Below are 19,591 nucleotides of genomic sequence, written 5' to 3'. Positions count from 1 at the left end.
GATGAGGTGAATGGATGTGACGGAAACAACTGTTGTTTGGCTCTGTGTGGTTCTCTTTCCTAGGAATGCAGAAGGACTACACATTCCAGCCCTCTTGCAGTTAGGCAAGGCCTCACAACAAGTTCTCATCAGGGAGAAGTGAGTAATGTATATGACATCTGTGACATCTGGTGCAAGGTATTTTACAGTGGATGTGAATTCTCCCTGGTCTCTCTTCCTCTACAGCCAATGGATGAGCTGGTAGCATCACACACTGGTGGAGCCCCCGTTGACCTATATGAAACAACAGGTACACTTCTCATCTCGACCTCCCACAGCTCATGTTGGACATGTGGAGTGACAAATAAACCTTACTGTATTGACATTGACTGTACTATCACATTACCTATCCTTTTCTAACATAATACATAATGACCAAATTGCCATAATATCCATAATACGTAAGCCTTTGAATTGAATTTAAAGGTTAAAGTGCCCACCATCTGTCAACTGTGATGAACACTTGCTGGGAATTTTCATGACCAAAATCTCTAAAGGTGATTTAAAATATAGAAAGTTTTATTATATGATTAACAAAAGTATAGAGATAGAAAGTTTCCAGAAGTTCTATGATTAGACCCCCTAGTACTATAGAGAAAAGCTATTATCATTTTTTACTGAATGTATTGAGATGATTTTTTAAATGCAATGTATATTTATTGCATAGCGGTTAAGAATACTCTAACTCTGACTCTACGGTCAGACTGCCTGGGTTTGAATACTGACTTCTTTGCTTATTTTAGGCAAGGTCCTAAATTTCTGTGGCCCTCAGTTTCCTCAATTATAAAATGGTTTAATGCACCTCACTTATAGGGTTGTTATAGGATTAAAGGAGTTTATATATATAAAGTTCTTAGAACATTCATGACACAAAGCAAGTTGTATATAAGTGTTAGCTATTAACATTCTGATGATTATTTCTAATAATTCTAATGATTTCTGAAATTAGAAATTATGCCATATGATCCTGGCATAGGTATAGACTGATAAATCATCGAAACAGAATAGAAAACCCAGTCAAAGCAGGACTGCTATCCAGTCCTTGGTTTGTATGATGTCCCTGTAGCACTGATTTACAGACAGCATCTGTTCTAACTGGTCTGTGCCCATGCTGTTTTGATTGTTTATACTTTGAATGCATCCCTGGTCCCAGGACATATGGAAATTAAATACATGCAAAATGTGGTACTTCAATTTAGTGGTTTAGGATGATTTATTTTACAAATATTGCTGACAAACACCTTGCTATACATGTGGCAGAATAAAAGTGAAACCATTACCTTCTACTATATAAACATAATTTCAGATGAATTTGAGATTTAAATGTAAAAAATGTAACAATGGAAACTTAGCCCTAGGTGTTTGAGAGACTTTTAGCATGAAACTCAGAAGCTGTAAAAGTAAAGATAGGTTACTACTCAATTATAAAAAATATATATATTTTTATGTATTTATAAATAAAATATATATATAGTGTGTGTGTGGAAAAAAATACCAGGAACAAATTCAATAGGAAAATGATATATTACGAAAAATATTTCCAATGCTTATGAAAAATGAAGGGTAAGACTTTTACTATGTTTTAAACCTTTTACTAAAAAAGCTTTTTTAAAAAGTAAACTAATAGAAAATGGATAAAGAATGTAGAAAGGTAATTTATGTAAGAGCAAATCCAAGATGGCCACTAAATACAGAAAAAGATGCCAATATGCCTGCCTCATGAGGAGTCAGGGAATTGCAAATTAAAGTAACAACAAAGTATCCCTTTACAGATATCAGACTGGCAAAATTTTAAAAAGTGAAGTAACTGCTACTGCTTTCAGGGATATATGGAAAGGAGCGCTCTCACACATCACTAGCAGATATGTGAATTATTACACTATTTTGGAAAGCAAAAATAAAATTAAAAATATACACACCCTCTTTCTAGCAATCCCACTCATAGGAAGACTTTTTTCCATTTAAATAAAAAGCACCAGTATGAAAGAATATATGTACAGGATGTTTATTGCATCCCTGTTTGCCAGTGGGAGGGGAAAAAAATGAAAAATTAGACATCAGATCAAAAAATTATTAATTAAATTGTGGTTCATTCATACAATGGGAAACTATGCAGTCATTAGAAAGAACAATACTAGTTTTTGTGGAAGGATCTTCGTGACATAGTTTAGATGAGACAGATGAAATTCAGACAAGTGTCTATCACACGCACACACTGTAGCATAAATGTATCTGATTATATGAGCATGGGGAAAGAAAAGGACATATCTATATCATATTTTTATATTGATTCTTTAGGATGAAAAAACAGCCAAGCGAGCAATATTTTTGAGAAAAAAATTTTAAGTGCCACAATAATGATAATACATCTGTGTTTTATTTACATAAATTTGTATATACATATGTGCGATGCATAAAGGGATGGGCACCAAAATGTTAATAGTGGTTATCCCAGGCAGGATGATGAGATTTCAGGTCATTATTACTTTTATTCCTTATATGTTTATATGTTGTTTTTAAATTTTTATAACTGTATTACTTATATCATCAGAAAAACATAAAACTATTTTCATTATGGGGAAAATAAATAAATGAATGAAAATCTTCAACAAAGTTCTAGTTAAATTAGATATTAATTTAGGGAGAAATTTGAAATGTTCTCATGGAAATAAACAATATGAAATATCAATTTATTTAAATTTGATTTAAAACAAAGATTTAAGTAACTTAAAGATTTTTTCCAGTTTTTGCCCATTGATAATAAAATATAGCAAAAACCTTTTCATTTCACTTGTGTTTTTCTTATTTGAGAGAGCAAGTTTTCATTGTGATTCAAAAGAGCTATACTTGTTAAAAGATTTATTTTCTTTTCATACTTTTAATGAAATCTTTTAATTTTCTTTCTCCAGTGACCCACCCACATCCTTACGTCCTGGTGTTTTCCTTCGGGACCTGCTGTTTAATGATTTTATTCTCCTCCCTCCTTCCTTAAACTTGATTGTACTTCGTGGTCATCAAATTACTACAGCAAACTTATTATTAAAGTGCTTTATCTCACTATGGCAGCAACGCAAAGAACTTATAGTGTTCTCAGTTATTATGCTGTGAGTCCATTCACATGTATATGTAACTTCTTTTAAACAGGTGAAAAGCTGTTTAGAAAAGAAAAGCGAAATTACAATCTCGGAAGGAACTCTACCCCTTAGACTAAAAAGTGATATTACAGAGAAAGGACAGTTATCAGTGAAAACACTATCAGAAAAAGCCCATGAGTGATCAGACATGGTGAGATAGGGCACTGTTTCAAACGGCTTAACTAGACACATACACCAAATTTTTCTTTTTCCTGGCTCCCTTGGGCTTCTACATTCCAACCCTCTTACCATTGTCTACCCACTCAGCCTTTTTCTTTCTTCTCTGACTGAAACATCTTCAAGGTTTTGAGTGTTATGTTCCGGTAACTTATTTTCTTTCACAGTGAAAAGGTTATTGTTAACTAGTTTTAATAAATGTAATCTCTCTTTAGTGACCAGGGTTCTGAAAGCAAAAAGTATAGACTCAGCAGAATGTCTGGAACATTCTCTAGTCCCTGAGAGGGACATGTTAGTATGGAGCCATGGGTCAGTTCAGCAATAGACAGCTCCATTCCTCCTCTGGCTGGAAGCCTCACTTAATTACAGATTGAACACTCCTTTGCTCCCTGGTTTAGGCCCAATATGCCTTCCTGCAGGCAAGAAAAGTCATGCTAATGTCAAAAATGGGATCTGCAATACCTATCCAATAGGGAAATTGTGAAACTTAAGCCTGTTTGTATAACATTTTCCAACCTATTGCTGAAAAAGAGCAGCGGAAATCCAATATTAGTCTTGTTCCTATGGCTATCATGACTCATTTTGCTTCAGTGATGCAAGAGGTAAACAAACAATGGTTGTTTATGATCAAGATAAGTTTGAGATTTGTGTATGACTTAAAGAAGCAAAGAATTGTCATCTATCTTTCCTTAACAAAAATCTTTTTCAATAGGCTTTCTGTAATGACTGAGTATCAATACTCTTTCAAGTCAGAGAATCTGTTTCGATGCTTTAGAAAATTCCAGTTGCTCTCTGCAGTTTCTTTATTGACAAGGGCTATCAGGCTTTCCAAGAGGGTCTTATCTGCAAGCTGCAGCAGTGACTGAGGAAGTTGCCAAACAGGTTCAGTGGGATTACACAGCTACCTAGGAGCTGGAGGCCAGGCTGGGTGAGCAACCTGCTTTCTCCTTTCAAGGCCTGCAGGCTTTGGCCTGTAAATAAGTGCCTAAATTGGGTCTAGTCTGTCACACAAATATGCCTTAGCAAAAGTGGGAATGCCCCTTATTACCTGGCTTAGCAACAATCCCAAGACATATATTTAGAGAGGTACTTGTATAGATTGCTATACTTGAAACTATGCCTGGTATTTCTATAAATCCTTCTTCAGAGATGATATAATGATTCAAATTTTATTTATAGCAGCCAATGGGAACAAGTCTCTTTCCTATAACCCATGTTCTCAAGAGCAGCCCTAAAACAACAAACTAGCACATGCACTTGATGGATGCCCTTTGGCCTGAGCACAAGAGTTCTGTTCTTGGGGATTGTGTTTTACTCTTTGAAATGATTTTTAGATGACATAGAGATGGCTTTCCCTATTGTAATTTATGATTTTAACATTTCCATTAAAAAATTTCAATTTTTAGCGTTTTCTTGATAGTTCGGAGAACTGTTTTCAATTTGTGGGGGGAAAAAAAAAACAACTCTAAAATTGGAGCCATCTTTGATATTCATGATTGGAAAGTAAATTCCTAAGAGCTAAGATTTGTTCTTTTACTTCTTAAATAAAGACAGATTGCATACCATGTGTTATAAAAATGTAAGTTATTATTATGAAGGCCATTGTCAGGTTATTGCAGGGGGGATAATTAGAAGCAAGATGAAGATTTCCATTCAACAAATAATGTAAATAGTTTTAATATCTCCAGCAGTTGGCACTTTCTATTAACAAAAACCCTTATCAGTATGGCATTCTTCTTTTAAAGTGGGGAGAATAACTGGGTCATTCTGTTCTGCAGTTTCTATTTGTTTTCATATATACTATTAAAAATTATTTTCCTTAATGTGCATTTCATTGATTATTTATTAATGTTAACACTCTATAAAGCAAAAGTTATATTTACAAGTTATTTTAAAACTAATATTTAATACATATAGCAAGATATCTTAAGAGATATACTTTTAATAGATCTGGCTCCCTTGTGGTAGAAATAGTTAATTATTCAATGTTAAACAATGACTTATTTACCCTTCCTGTTTTAAAAAAAGACAGTCTTTTTGAAGATACTATTTAGAGGCTTTTATTCAAGTTGAAGGAACTTTCAATTATTTGCTCCTATATTAGGCCTATGATGGAGGGAAGTGGCAAATATTGTCAGATTTTCAGATTTTAAAAGTTGCTACAGTTTTAATAGTAAATGAACAATTTCATAACAACCTGAACCAATAGGTGCCCTGTTCATTTATTATACAACAAGTAACTACAAGGTTTATAAATGATACCATAGTAGTGACACCATATATTTCTTGGAGTGTTGCCACAATTCCAGAAATCTGTTTTTTTTTCACAGTCTCATTCTGATTTATGTTTCTGTATTAAGACCACTACCCTTTGCCTCACTCCTATTCCATTTTTCCTTTCATTCATTCGTTCACCAACTATTGACCACATGCCATGCTCTGAGGATAGAAGAAACAAAATTTGAGTTGAAACTTGAAGAATAATTTGGGTTCTATCTATGCTTGGTCCCTGCTCCCCTGGAGCTTACATCCTCATCAGGGAGATAGATAGAAAACAAGTAAAATATATCAATTAAAAAAAAAATACAGTTTGTGATATCTGTTATGACTAGAGATTTTTTTGTTGCAGTGACTTTTGAGCTGAGACCTGAAGGAGGAGCAAGAGCGAGCCACGTGTTCTCTGCAAAGAGGAATTCTTGTGCAAAGTCCCTGAGCAAGAAATGGTTTATAGGTCTGAGAAACAGAAAGGTGGCCGGTGTGGCTGGAGGGTGATGAGGAAAGTGGTATGAGGTGAGGATGGCAGAAGCCACATCTTGTAAGCCTTTATAGCCTGAGGAGGGAAGTTTGGAATGTATTCTATGAGCAATGAGACCCTCAGGGCTTAAGCAGGGAAGGGTCAGGTGACTGTAGAAGCAAGATTTTCAGAGTCAACAGTCACATAGATATGAAAAAGTATGCTAAAATTGTTTAAATTCAGAAAAGAGTCCCACATTTAAAATCTTGTGTGGAGGTAGATATGATGATTAAATCAAGCAGTTTTCTACACCAAAATTCTATCGCTAGTCAAAAATTAAATGACAGCTCCTTAAGTTTAATGCTTTGGGGCATTGCACTCTGCCAGTGGAACCAAGCCCATATATTTAAAAAAAATTTTTTTTAATTTTTCAATTACAGTTGACATTCAGTATTATTTTATGTTAGTTTCAGGTGTACAGCATAGTGGTAATAATATAGGAAAGAGGCATAAGGATGACATAAATTGACTAAATATTAAACAAGGTTGTATTAGAGCCTTCTACGTGCTGCTAGACACAGGAACCTGACTGATCAGCATAGAGCCAGACCATAAGGAACCTAGAGGAAGATGCCTGCTGAGATTACTAACAACTACTTCCCCAGGCGTTTAACACTGCATACCCACACCATGAAAAGAAAACAGATATAAACTCAATTCCTCAAACACTCCTGGTCTGATTCTCTGACTTTGAGAGGCCACCGCGTCTCTGTAGAGTGTTATTCCTTCTCTAATAAACTTTCTTTTTGTCTCCAACTCTGGCTCACATTTGCTTTCAGGTGCAGTGTTAAGGACACTCTCTGGGTGGGTGTGGGGCTTGAGTCCCCACTTGGGGACATTGGCACCATCTTGCATTGTTAGATGTTTATATAATTTATGAAGTGATCCCCCCAATTAGTACCTACCTAGCACTATGAATAGTTATTACAATATTATTGACTATATTCCCTATGCTGAACTTCACATTCTTGTGATCAAACCTATATTTTCGAAATCAATTTATCGTGCTCAAAAAACATATTAAATAAACTAAGTGAGCAACTTTGACCCGTTACTTGTCTTTCAAAGGACACAGAACAGTATCACTCCTTTCTTTTTTTCTGGCCACAGATAATCAGAAATCATTAGTGATCCTTCTTATTTTTATTGGTTCAGAAATGTTTGCCTCTCTAAAGGGTGCAGGAGATAATTTATGGTGAAAGTATTTATTTATATATGTCAAAATTGAATTACCAGGATGGAATTTTATATTTTTAGGATGTTTAAGTATTCAGAGAGAAATCTATTATTTTTCTTAAAACTTTTCATTAAATTATGAGTTCAATTTCAGCTTTTGCACTTGTGAATCATCTTACCAATGTTGATGAAAATGTGCTCCTCATCTTCCCAAAAGGAGATTTCTGGTGGTCTCTTCATTGATTGTCTCTTTAGTTATAACTCGTCTTCTTCATTCTCCTTTGCCTTTCTGTCTTGACCTGTAATTGACCTCATTCACACATTTTCTTGGGCCTTTTAGCATCCCAAGGTCCCTGAGTTTGTCCAAGAGCAGTTTTGGAATGTTTACACTAAGAATGACTTTATAGTTTGGCTCATTCTTTTGTTAACATAATGCTAGGGAATGAAATCTTTGCTTCCCTTCAGCCTTGACAGGTCTTGGCAATAACTGCTACTTACTTCATTGCGACTTCCATTTGGGGAAAAGACTTCTCTTTTCATACACAGTCTTGCCTCAGACACATCTTCTGACTAGATGTTAAACTTCTCCCTCTTCCTTTTACCCAGCAGCTAACTCCACATTCTTATCAAAGCAGACCCCTTGCTATTCCCAAGCACATTCTTTACTTTCCCACCTCTGTGCCTTGCTCATGCTGTTCTACCAGCAGGGATGGTAGATTAGACTCCCAGCAGTTGATAACCAGATCAGCCCTGCTGAGGGGAAAATATCTACTTCATCTTACTAGATATTTTTATTGAAGAAATGAAGAAGCAATAGAAATGGTGTATGTCTAGGTAAATATAATAGACTATTTTCTTCCTCTTAAATTCTATTCTTCAAAGTATATTTGATGGTTGAAAGCAAAAAAATATAATCTTTTCTAATGGGGTTTCAATGTACATAGATGTAAGAGATAATAGAATTATAATATTAAAGGAGAGGGTAAGGACCTAAATGTGGGTAGATTTCTACTAACCACTTAAAGTGGTAAAACACTGGTTAAAGTGGACTGTGAAAAGTTAAGTATGTATATTATATCCCTAGAGAAATCAACTTAAAAACTATAGAGTCAAAATCACCATAGGTAAAAAATAAAATACTAAAGAGGGTTCAAAAATCTAAAAGGAAAACAGAGGGAATACACAGAAAACAAGTAATAAAATGGTAACCTAAATCCAAATATATAAATAACTTAATTAAATGTAAATGGAATGAATAATCTTCCTTTCTAAAGAAACACTTTGAAGTTTCTTTCTGGTATCATTTCTCTTCTGTCTGAGGAACTTACTGTAAAAATTCTTTAGAGCAAGTTTACTGGCAATGAATTATCTTAGTTTTCCTTCATCTGAGAAGTTTTTATTTACTCTTATAGTATATCTAGGTACGTATATATCTTGAGTTATCACTTCTTTTAACATTTGAAAGATGTTGTGATACTTTCTTCTGATCTCCATGGCTCTGATGAGAAATTTGCAGTTACTTGAATCATTGTCTGACAAAAGCTAATGCATGATTTTTCTTTGGCTTCTTTTAAGAATTTTTTTTTTTTTTTTTTTTTTTTTTTTTTTGATTGTTTATGTCATCTGGGCATGGATTTCTTCAGCTTTGTCTTGTTTGGAGTTAGCTGAATTTCTTAACTCTCTCTGTTTATATCTTTTGTCATATCTGGGAAGTTTTCAGTCATTACATCTGCAAATATTTTTTCAGCACCACACTCTCCTCTCCTTCTGGGACTCTGATGACGTGAGTGTAAGACCTTCTGGTACTAACCTATGGGCCCCTGAGGCTCTGTTCATTTTTCTAAAAATCTTTTTCCTTGTTGTTTAGATTGGAAAATTCCTGTTGAAATAGCTTCAAGTATGCTGATTCTTTCTGTCTTTTCCATTCTTTTGAGCCTATCCTGTGAAGTTTATTTTTTATTTTGGTCATTGTATTTTTCTTTTATAAAATTTCCATTTGGCTCTATTTCTTTGCTGAATCTATTTTTCCATTTGTTTTAAGACTGTTTGTAACTATTTAAGCATTTATATAATAGCTGTTTTAAAGTCTTTGTCAAATAATTCCAGCATCTGTGTCACCATGGTATTGGTGTCTTTTGATTTTCTTTTCCCAAGCAAGTTGAGATTTTTCTCATTCTTTGTACCCCAAGTAATTTTAGATGGCATCCTGGACACATTGAATATTATGTTCCAAAACTCTGAGTCTTATTTAAACTTTGTAGAGAAAAAATGTTAATTTTTTTTTTAAGTAGACGATCGATCTGACTAGGTTAAGGCTGCAAGTTTCAACCCAGCTTCTGTGGGCTGTGGTTTCAATGTCAGCTCAGCTTTTCAAACCTTTGCAGCACTCTTCAGATTTGTCCTGCATATGGGTTATCTGGTGGTCAGCTGGGACATGGTCGTGGTGTACCTGTTAGTCAGTTCTCAAAGTCATCGGTATGCTGAGCAGAATCAGATGCACATATAAATAATCCATTGGTGAGCCCAGGAGTTCATAAACAATCTTTCTCAGTTTGTTCAAGCTACTGTTACGAGAATGCTATCAGCAGGGTGGTTTAAACAACAGTTTATTTATTACAGTTCTGGAGGCTGGGAAACCCAAGATTGAGGCACTCGCAGATTTGGTGTCTGATGAAGGCCCACTTCCTGGTTCATAGACGGCTGTCTTTCTGTGTATCCTAACATGGTAGACGGGAAGGGGTGAGTGAGCTCTTTGGGGACTCTTTTATAGGGACACGAATCCCATGCATGAGGAATTCAACCTCATAACCCAACTACCTCCCAAAGGCTCCACTTTCTAATACTATCACATTGGGGATTATGTTTTAACATGAATTTTAGGGAGACATAAACATCCAGTCCATGGCACAGTCTCTCAGGTTCTTTTCAGTTACTCTGTGCTCCCTCTTTTGGTCCTTGGGCCACCGAGCTGAGTCATTAGTTACCTCTTTTTGCTTCATACTTGTATGACTGTGCTTACAACCAGGGCCAAGCAGCAGAAGGATGGAAAAAGAGAAAAAGGTAATGGTCCCACCCTCTTGGGGCCACAGCGCCACCATTCAGAGGAGGTTTTCCTCCCATAGAGTATTAGCTCTTGTTGGCTCCCGCTGTGGCCCCCACGATCACGATCACAGGACTGCTTGGGAGCTGGAGTACAACAAAACATTGAGAAGGGAAAACAGAACAAAACAAAACAAAAAACAAGATTTCTGCACTTTCTCTGAGCATTATGAGTTCCCTTCCACTTTCATGAGAGAGGCTTGGGGCCTTCTTGGGGGGCTCTCCTTTTTTGGGGGCCCCAGTGCCCACTTCCAGGTGTAAGGCTGCATCGTATCCAGGTCAAGAGGTACTGAAAGAAAACAAAAAAAAGGTAAACTCGCCACCAGTTTGGTAATCCTTCAAATTCTGGTCTTCCCTAATCCATCTGCTACTATTTACTTTTCAGAGTCCTCGAATATACTGCATGTATTCTGTCCATGTTTTATAATTGAGATAGAGTGTGCATTTTACCCAAAACGCTAGTTTGCCTTTTTTTTTTTTCCAGATATTTTGTTGTTCTTGTCATGACTGCATTCTAGGAGGAACTATCTGGACTTCTATGTTCAGTTTTTATTAATAGCTTTTATCTGAGCAAGAATTCTCTTGTTTCTCCCTGCCTGTAGTGTGTGAACCAAATATAACTATGATTCATATATTAAATATGCATTTATTTAATTTACTCCTGGGGTAAACAGAGACATAAAGCTTCTCATATCCCCAGGCAGTCTTGACTTATGCATTGAACTTTGTTTAGGAGCTTCGTTCTCTTTTTATTTGGACAACCTTTTGGCATGTAATTATGCAGTTGCCAACTTGTATGCATAGTTAAAAAAAAAAAAAGTTGTTAGATTAATGAACTTCTGCATTTAAAGAAAAACTTTTTTTTTCAATGTAATTTCACAGAGATTCTGGTAGTAATGACATTCCCTTTTGGGTCATTTAAATTCTTATTGTAAAATAAGTGTTTACTTTTTCCTTCCTAGATCAAATACGCTAGCAAATACCATGTCAACATTTATAATAAAACCTCACGCTCTAAGATAATTGTTCTATACTACCAGAATATTATTTTAATACTAATGATGTTGTTGAGATATTAAAAATCATGATTTCCCAGTAGCAATTATCCTTCATATGAAGTTGAATTCCACTTTAATAGTTGTGGGTATATGTGTGTGGGGTGGGGGAGAGGTTATATGAGATTTTTTTTCACTTGTCTTTGCTTTTCTATATTTTCCAAGTTATCTATAATTTTAAAGAAAGCATCACTTTTATTAGATAAAAAGTGTTTTTAAAAATGAAGGAATTTGTATTAGAAGCTTGGAAAACTGGGCTTAGGTCCTCCTCAGGCCTGAATAACCATGGTTAAATGGCTTCTCCCTTCTCCGGTTGCTATCCCTAGGCTGGTACACTCATTGGCAAGACCTGCCTGATGCTGGTGAGCACTGAATTTGGACCCTGCTGTAGATGTGTGAGATTAAGCTGTCTTTGCATGAAGGTCTTCTTTAGATTTTTTTCAGAGCAATTACTCAGTTTTCATAGGGTCCTGACCCTTCTGTTGCCATAGTAATGTTGGTAATGACTCTGTAGGCTCTTATTTTCTCTTAATTAAGGGATCAAATTGTCTGGTATCTCTTCTAATAAGGACACTAATCCCATCAGACCAGGGCTCTACCCTCATAACTTACCTTCTAAAAGCCCCACCTCCAGATACCTTTATATTGGCGCTTTAACATATGAAATTTGGGGAGACACAAATATTCAGTCCATCACATTTTTCTTAAAATCTACCATTTCTACACTGAATGGATATTCCTGGCCTTGCATATACTATATCCCATTTTCTTGTATGTGTCATAATTGATGGGTATACCACAAATTAAAATAGCAACTGAAATAAAATCAAGATTTTTTTCTAAAGTAAAACCATGGAGGTATTAACAGTTGCATGTTCTCTAACAAAAATGAGCTTGGAGGCGGAAATAACTGGTTTTATGTAATAAAGAGAGTCTTGTATTCTTTTCTGGATTACCTGAAATAGTTAATAAGTGCTTTTCTGAAGTTCCCTCTTTACATATAATCGAATAGTCACAAGATGATTTTAATCAGGAGAGAAGTTTTCCGGAAGCTCATGGGTTGTTCTTTCCCTAAGATGGTTCCCTGTTATTCCAAAGGTTAGGTAAGATGTAGCTCCTTATCCTGTGCCTTAGAGAAAATCCTCAGGCAAAAGAATACAACAGGCTAAAGATGTGTTTACTTATCTCTTTCAGTGTAATTATGGTTTTCCTCAGTAGTTTCTGGCTTCTGAGTGTAAGTAATGCTCTTTGGTTTTGTTTACATAAAAGAATCATGAGTTTTCTTTCATTAGGAAATAAAAGAAAGTTGTTATTTCTAAATGTTAAAAATGCTTTTGTTTCCTTGATAGTGAGAGGTCGAGGGGATCAGAAAAGTCTTTTTGTTTATTTAACTCCAGATTTAAATTCATTTGGTATTTTAATTCATTTAGTTAAAAAAAAAAAAAAGTCAACTTTAAGAAGCCAATAGTATTTATTGACTATGTAGAGTTCAAATAGAAAATTGTTGAAAAACTAGGATCTGGTATGTGAATTTCTGGCAATTGCCCAGTGAAACAGCTGTCAAGCTTTTTATTTACATCTTCAATCCTCTCTTAAAGGTTCCCTTAAAACATTTTCTTTTTCATTGAGATATTCCATGATTATTAGCTGGGAGTATAGTTAAAGATAAAAGGTAAGGAAAATAGTGCTCCATTTAAAAAAATATTGAGATACAATTTGCTTACTATAAATTCACCATTTTTTTAAAGTGTAAAATTCAGTGGTTTTGGTAGATTTACAGGATTGTGCAACCATCACCACAATCTAATTCTAGGACATTCTTCTCACTCTAAAAAAACATACCCTTTAGTAATCACTCCTTATTCTCTCCTTCCCCCAGTCCCTGGTCTACTAATCTACTTTCTGTCTCTATGGATTTGCTTATTTTGGACACTTCGTATAAATATAATCATATAATATGTGGCCTTTTGCATCTTGCTTCTTTCCCTTAGCATAGCTTTCAAGGTTCACTTATGTTGTCTTTTACTCTCTTGAATGCTCTTACTAATATCACATGAAACAATAACGAACTGATTTTACCATGGAGGAAACAGAAACATATATTAACTTGCTCTTGGGCATAAAAATCACACATTCATTTAACAAATATGTATGGAGCACCTATACATGACAGAACTATTTTACAAGGTAAAGTTATGGCATTTAAGGGTGGTGGCGGTGTCCCATAAACAAATAAATATAATTAATATAATATAATATAATATAATAAAATATATAATATAATATAATAAGTACAATGAAGAAACATAAATCAAAATAAGTGTGTCAGGAGTATCATTTTAGATAGTCAGGGAAGGCTCTCTGAGGAGGTAACATTTGAAGTGAGACTTGATAGAGCGAGTCGTGTGGAAATCATTTTGGGCAGAGGGAAAAGCAAATGCAAAGGCTGTGAGGCAGGAGTGTGTTTGGTGTGGGGGGACATGGAAGCCAGTGTGACTGGAGGGCAATGAGCGGAGGGAGGAGAGGACAGTGGTAGAGGATGTCAGAGAGTTGGCTGGCTTCAGGTAGGTGCAGGGCAGCTCATCTGCTATAAAGGTGGAAATGTGGGGGTGAGGGGGAGGAGGTGGGGGCTGGAGATATTAGAGAACAAATAATGCTAGCTGGTAGATTTGGTGGTGGAAGGATGAGGAAGTTCTCTTCTAATGTTTCTGTTATCTCAGTGCAGCAAAAAGATAAGTCCTAATTGAGAGTGAGGAGGGGGTGGTGGTGGTGTCAAAAAGTTGAGAACGAGAAAATGAGTGGATTAAGGAAATTTGATGGCATTGTTTAGAAGCACTGAAGGACCGCTTGAAGTTTGTGATGTGTTTTTCTCCAGCAACATTAAGCTGTCCAAGGGTCAATGCAAAGTATGCGGGAAAGTTAGTTTTAACCAGAATTGAGGTTTTGCCAAGTGAGTTAGGACTATGGGAAAGAGAGACAAGAGAGTTGAGGATGTACACAAGGGAATGATTATACAAGAACTTTCCAATCTAAACTGGAAAAGCATTGAAGAAAGGACAGAGGGCAGTGATAGACTGGAGGGATAGCGGGATCAAAGTGTTGCTGGAGTCTGGGTGCTGGAGGGAGTGAGCTAGAAAATAGAAACTGGTGTCTAGAGAGTTTGCAGTCATTGGTTATGACAAAGTCTAATGTGACTCTGGGATTGTGTGGCTGAGGTGGGTGGAAGAAAAGAGAAGTTCAAGGAGGCAATAGGCCAGGGTATTGCTGGATCCTTTTTGTGAGTAATGAAACCACCAAGAGTGATGTCCGAAAAATGGTGGAAAGAAAAAGATAGTGAGGCGGACACTAGAACTAATTGAAGGGGAAGTTGGTAGATGACTATAAAAAGCAGAAGCAGCAGGTGATATAGTTCGTTGCCATGTACTTCAAAAAAAATTGTGGATTTTTAGGAGGAAGGAATAATGATTTAGAATTGGCAAAGATGAACAAGAGCTCACTATAATAAGTGGATTTGGGGTATATGACGAATCAGTTTGTTAGGATACAAACTAGTTTGATCTGATTTCAAATAATTTTCATTATACCACCTCGGGTTTGGATTGCAATTATAATTCTTGGACCTAGATTCCAACATTCTCTTGCTATCCCTGCAGTGTAAATCACTTAGATGCCCTCAAAATTGTGTTGCTTTAAACAATTGCCAGGATATATTTTAAAAGTCTGATTCCTGCTAAATAAAATTATAGAAATTTTCAAACATGTACAGAAATGACACACTAGTATAACAATCCCCTATGTGTGTATCACCCAGTTTCAACATTAACTCAAAGCTCATCTTTATTTTTCTGCATCCCCAGTCTCCTTCCTCAATTATTTTGAAACATATCTCTGATTGCATATCATTTTATCAATATTTCAGTATTTACCTCTAAAGGATCAAGAACTATTTTTTTAAAAATTACAATTAAAATGACAGTTTCTCAATATCATCAAATAGCTAGTCAGTGTTCAAACCTCCCTAATTGGGTTATAATTTTTTTTTGTTTTAGCAGATATTTGTTTAAATTAGGCTCCAAGTAAAGTCCATACACTACAATTGGTTAATACGTTGAAGAAACTGGATCCTCTGACCTGTTCTTTCCTATAATCTGGATTTTGTTATTGCATTCCCATGGTGTTATTTGAAGTGCTCCTCAGTTCCTGTAATTCCTGGAAATTAATAAGCAGATCTTGAGGCTAATCAGATTCAGGCTCATTTTTGGTAAGAATATCTCATAGGAGGTGGTGTGCGCTTGATCAGAGAGGCCATATAACATCAGGGTGTCTCTCTCTCTCTCTTTCTCTCTCTCTCTCTCTCTCTCTCTTTCTCTCTCTCTCTCTCTCTGATGTGCAGTTTATCACCTAGATCCATTATTAGATACACTATTTCATTAGGGTGCAAATTAGTGACAGTCTATCCATTTTTTTTTTTTATTAGATTGACAATTTTTGAAAAAGCAACTTCCCTTCATCAACCATGGGTTACCTTAAGGTATAAGTCATTTAGAAAAGACAGGCTATACCATCAGTTCAATTTTGAAAGAGGCTTATCTGAGAGCTCCTAGGTTTCAAGGTTGTATATATTTTGCCTTTAAAGTATTTAATTGTAGCTTGTCCTACTTTTAAAATTACACTACATTTACAAGATGTAGTTTCACATCATGGCTTAAATAAGAATAAATTTGCCTTTAAATAGGATTATAGGATTTAGTTCTAACACTTTTGAAGAAAACTTGACTCTTGAAGAACTGAGATGCATTCAAATGTTCAACAAGCAGATTTCCAATGTTCAGCTGCATTTCACAAAAGCTAATAAAATATCAAACTCTTTTCTGATAGGTGACCAACTAAATAATTTATGAAAACAAAGGCTCAAAACAAACAAACAAAAAAATAAAGATTCAGGTAAGTGCAAGTGCTATTATAGCAAGTATCTATTCTCTTTCTACTTAAGGAAATGTACCAGGGCTGTAGTAATTTGGAATCAGATAGACAGGGTTTGAATTCCCCTTCTCTTATTATGGTGACCTTGAGCAAATTATGCATTGTAAATATATAACGAGAATATGAAACATCAGTGAATACTCTAAACATTATATATATCTTGAAAGTTAGAAAATAAATAATCCATTTAGCAAAAGCCTCCTTTTCATCACTTTGGTTAGGGGTGGGGATGAGGTAAGGAATGTTGCTAATTGCCAAATATTGTTAATTATGAAAATACAGTAAAAATTGTTGCATTGAGAACATGTCATCTTTGATCCTCAGGGCAGTGGTAATATAACCAGCTTTAGGCTAAAACAGTTTTTACTCAATACTGATGGACCTGCCTGGCAGACTAGGCAGGTCTACCTACCCCAGAGGATCCCTAGAAGGAAGTTCAGAGAGAACTGAGCATTTGCCAGTTAAACTTGCCTTTGGTTCTACTAAAAGTATAATGGAAGACTGAGCTGCAGTCAGACAGAAATGTGCTCTAATTGCCTAGAAAATAACCAAAACATACCTAGACATTTTCCTTCTATTGCTATTAAACTTAGCCCTCTGTCTCAACCTGCCCTCCCTCTCCCACCCCCTTCTCCCATATTGAGTCAGTACTGCCCCATCTCCAGTTTGGCTCCCTGCCTTACTGGAGCCCTATTATCCCGGAGTTGTTTCAGCTTTTGTGACAGTGCCAACACATAGTTGTTAATTCATGGGGAGTCAAAATGATTTCCAAGTCAGTGAGAAACAAGTACAAACATTGGAAAATGTATCCCCACCCCCTAATCTTTATAGAAATCTGTTGATTAGAAATATAAAAAAATTGAGCTAACTGGGATAACAGGGTATAAATTGTTAAAACACAAAAAGGATTTTACGAAGCATAATGTTCATATCTTGTCACTGCCTTAATTATATGTATAATGTAAGTTCTCTGTGGGCATTGCCTTAGAATGATATTCTAATAAACTTTTAATTGAAATGCACACACGGAAAAGTGGATTTGCATTTTTAAGGTCATTAAGTAACGCCACATTGCCATGGCTGCCTTACTAATTTCTTCTGTGACCCAAAATACTTCTTAAAACTTGTGAATTTATGTGATAGAACATTTTCAGTTTTAAAGTGGCATTAAGTTCAGTTGTGCTGTGCATCATCAGACTTAGTTCTGAGTAATGCCTAGAACAATGCACAGTATTTTATATTGGCCAATGTGTTTTGTAACTCCTGAGCCCAACAAGTTCACGAGCTGAATTAAGAATGAAGTTCAGTCTAGACCTTCAAGGTTATATTTTTCCATTCATATATATATGAATATTTTTCCTATTCATATATCTATTCATATATATATATATATACACACATACAACTTATGCTATTTTTAACAACTATGTTAACTACAAAGAATGAAAAGATTTTGCAACCAAGGGTTGGAGTGGAAACAATTTTTAAGATAGAGATCAAACTGTGTTTATAGACACCATTATTGTCAGCTTTACTCTCGGTCATTTCCTGTGGGAATATTTCACAGGGACATAATTTTATGATTTGATTATTAAATGGCCTTGGTTCTGTGGAATAAAAAATAGTGTATTACTATAAATAGTAATGTATGCAAATTATAATGTAACATTTCATGGTATTTTTCTAGACAAGAATTAAGATAATTTAACAAACTGTATTCTTATCCATCACTGAAAGAATTTTAAAACAACACTAATACAGTATGGTCTAGTGGAGAGTTAGGCAACAGACTGGAAATTAAAGTCATTTGTTTACTTCAAATTAAAGTTGGCATTAACTTAAAAATATTTATTCATCATGTCCAGTATATACTATACTTATACTCTGTGGAGAATACAAAAGTCAATTATAAATAGTCTCTGCCATTAAGGAATTTATGAATTTTCTTGTAGGGGAGATACCGTATGCCTTGTATAAACCAAAAAGAAAACAATAAATATACTATGTATGGGTATGAATAAAATGCTATTGGAGTTTGGAAGAATGGCAGATCAGAGATGACTTCATAAAGAAGGCAGTTGGGTGGAGTCTTAAAGGATGGGTAAAATTTCTGCAAATCAAGATGAAGGGAAAATTATTCCAGGAGGTGGAGACCACACTAACAAAGGTAATATAGATCAAAGCACATTTAGAGACTGGAGCCTTTGACTAGTAGAGAAAAAAAGAATTTACACAGAAAGACTGAGTCTGAAAAGGCAAGTTAGAGCTAAATTATTCTTATTCTGTTATGTAAGTATTTATCCAATATATATTTCTCGAGTAGTTACTATATACAAGTTCTGTGCTGAGTTAGGAGTACATTCATGAACTACGTAGACGAAAGCCTTTTCTAATATGTCAGCTCTAAAAAAATGTAACTAAATAAGGGATTATGGCAACACTGATTACAACACGAGGTACTTCAGTTTACGACTGTTACATAGTACATGTTTTTGAGAGTTGCTATTTCCAAATAAGTTTCTCAACTTCAATCTAATTGTTCCTCAATCCAGTTTTAATAAAGATGAAGTGTTATTTGGGTGATAGAGGGGGCGCTCACTGTATTTGCGGCTCCATTTTACAAGTTTTGCTTAATGTCAGAATTAATTTTGTGTTAGCATGCACTGAATGAAAAGAAAGGGAAGGAAAAAAGACTTTAAAGACAGACACAAGTGGTGATTTTTTTTTTTTTCGACAAAAAGATTTATCTTAAATGAAAAAGAATTGCTGCAAATTCCCTTGAAATAGCTCATTGTGCAACTAAAATGATTCGGAACGTTTCTGGAACACATGGTTACATTGAGATACACCTGTACTCATACTTGGTCCTTCAAAGCAACCTTTGTTTTCTCCCAAGCTAGGGCTTGCTATATTGGATACGCCTCGGGCAGTGGTGGCCGTGGGGAGGCTGGCGAAGGTGAAGGGTGGCAGCCAGGAGGGCACTTTCCCTTTCTCTGTCTCCCTAATTAAAACTCTGCAGCCTCTAACCCGGACTCACCTGCCGGCCCGGTCTTTCTCCTGCCTTGACTCTCACTTCGCCCCCACGCTCGGTGCGCTCGCCCTGCTTCCCTGAGTCTCCTTTGGCTCACCCTCAC

General features: G+C 35.6%; 1 long non-coding RNA gene across 1 annotated transcript; it reads right to left on the bottom strand.

Annotated features, from left to right (window-relative positions):
* Positions 1-7,265: 7,265 nt before the first annotated feature.
* Positions 7,266-19,591, bottom strand: LOC111736765. The gene is made up of 2 exons (XR_002779249.1): positions 19,495-19,591; positions 7,266-10,708 (listed from the first exon to the last, which is right to left on the bottom strand). It is a non-coding gene; the product is annotated as an uncharacterized LOC111736765 (long non-coding RNA).

Source organism: Pteropus vampyrus, unplaced genomic scaffold (assembly GCF_000151845.1).
Source record: "Pteropus vampyrus isolate Shadow unplaced genomic scaffold, Pvam_2.0 Scaffold22, whole genome shotgun sequence".
Classification (NCBI taxonomy): Eukaryota; Metazoa; Chordata; class Mammalia; order Chiroptera; family Pteropodidae; genus Pteropus; species Pteropus vampyrus.
The sequence above is the reverse complement of the archived record's forward strand: the minus strand, read 5'-3'. Positions and strand labels throughout refer to the sequence as shown.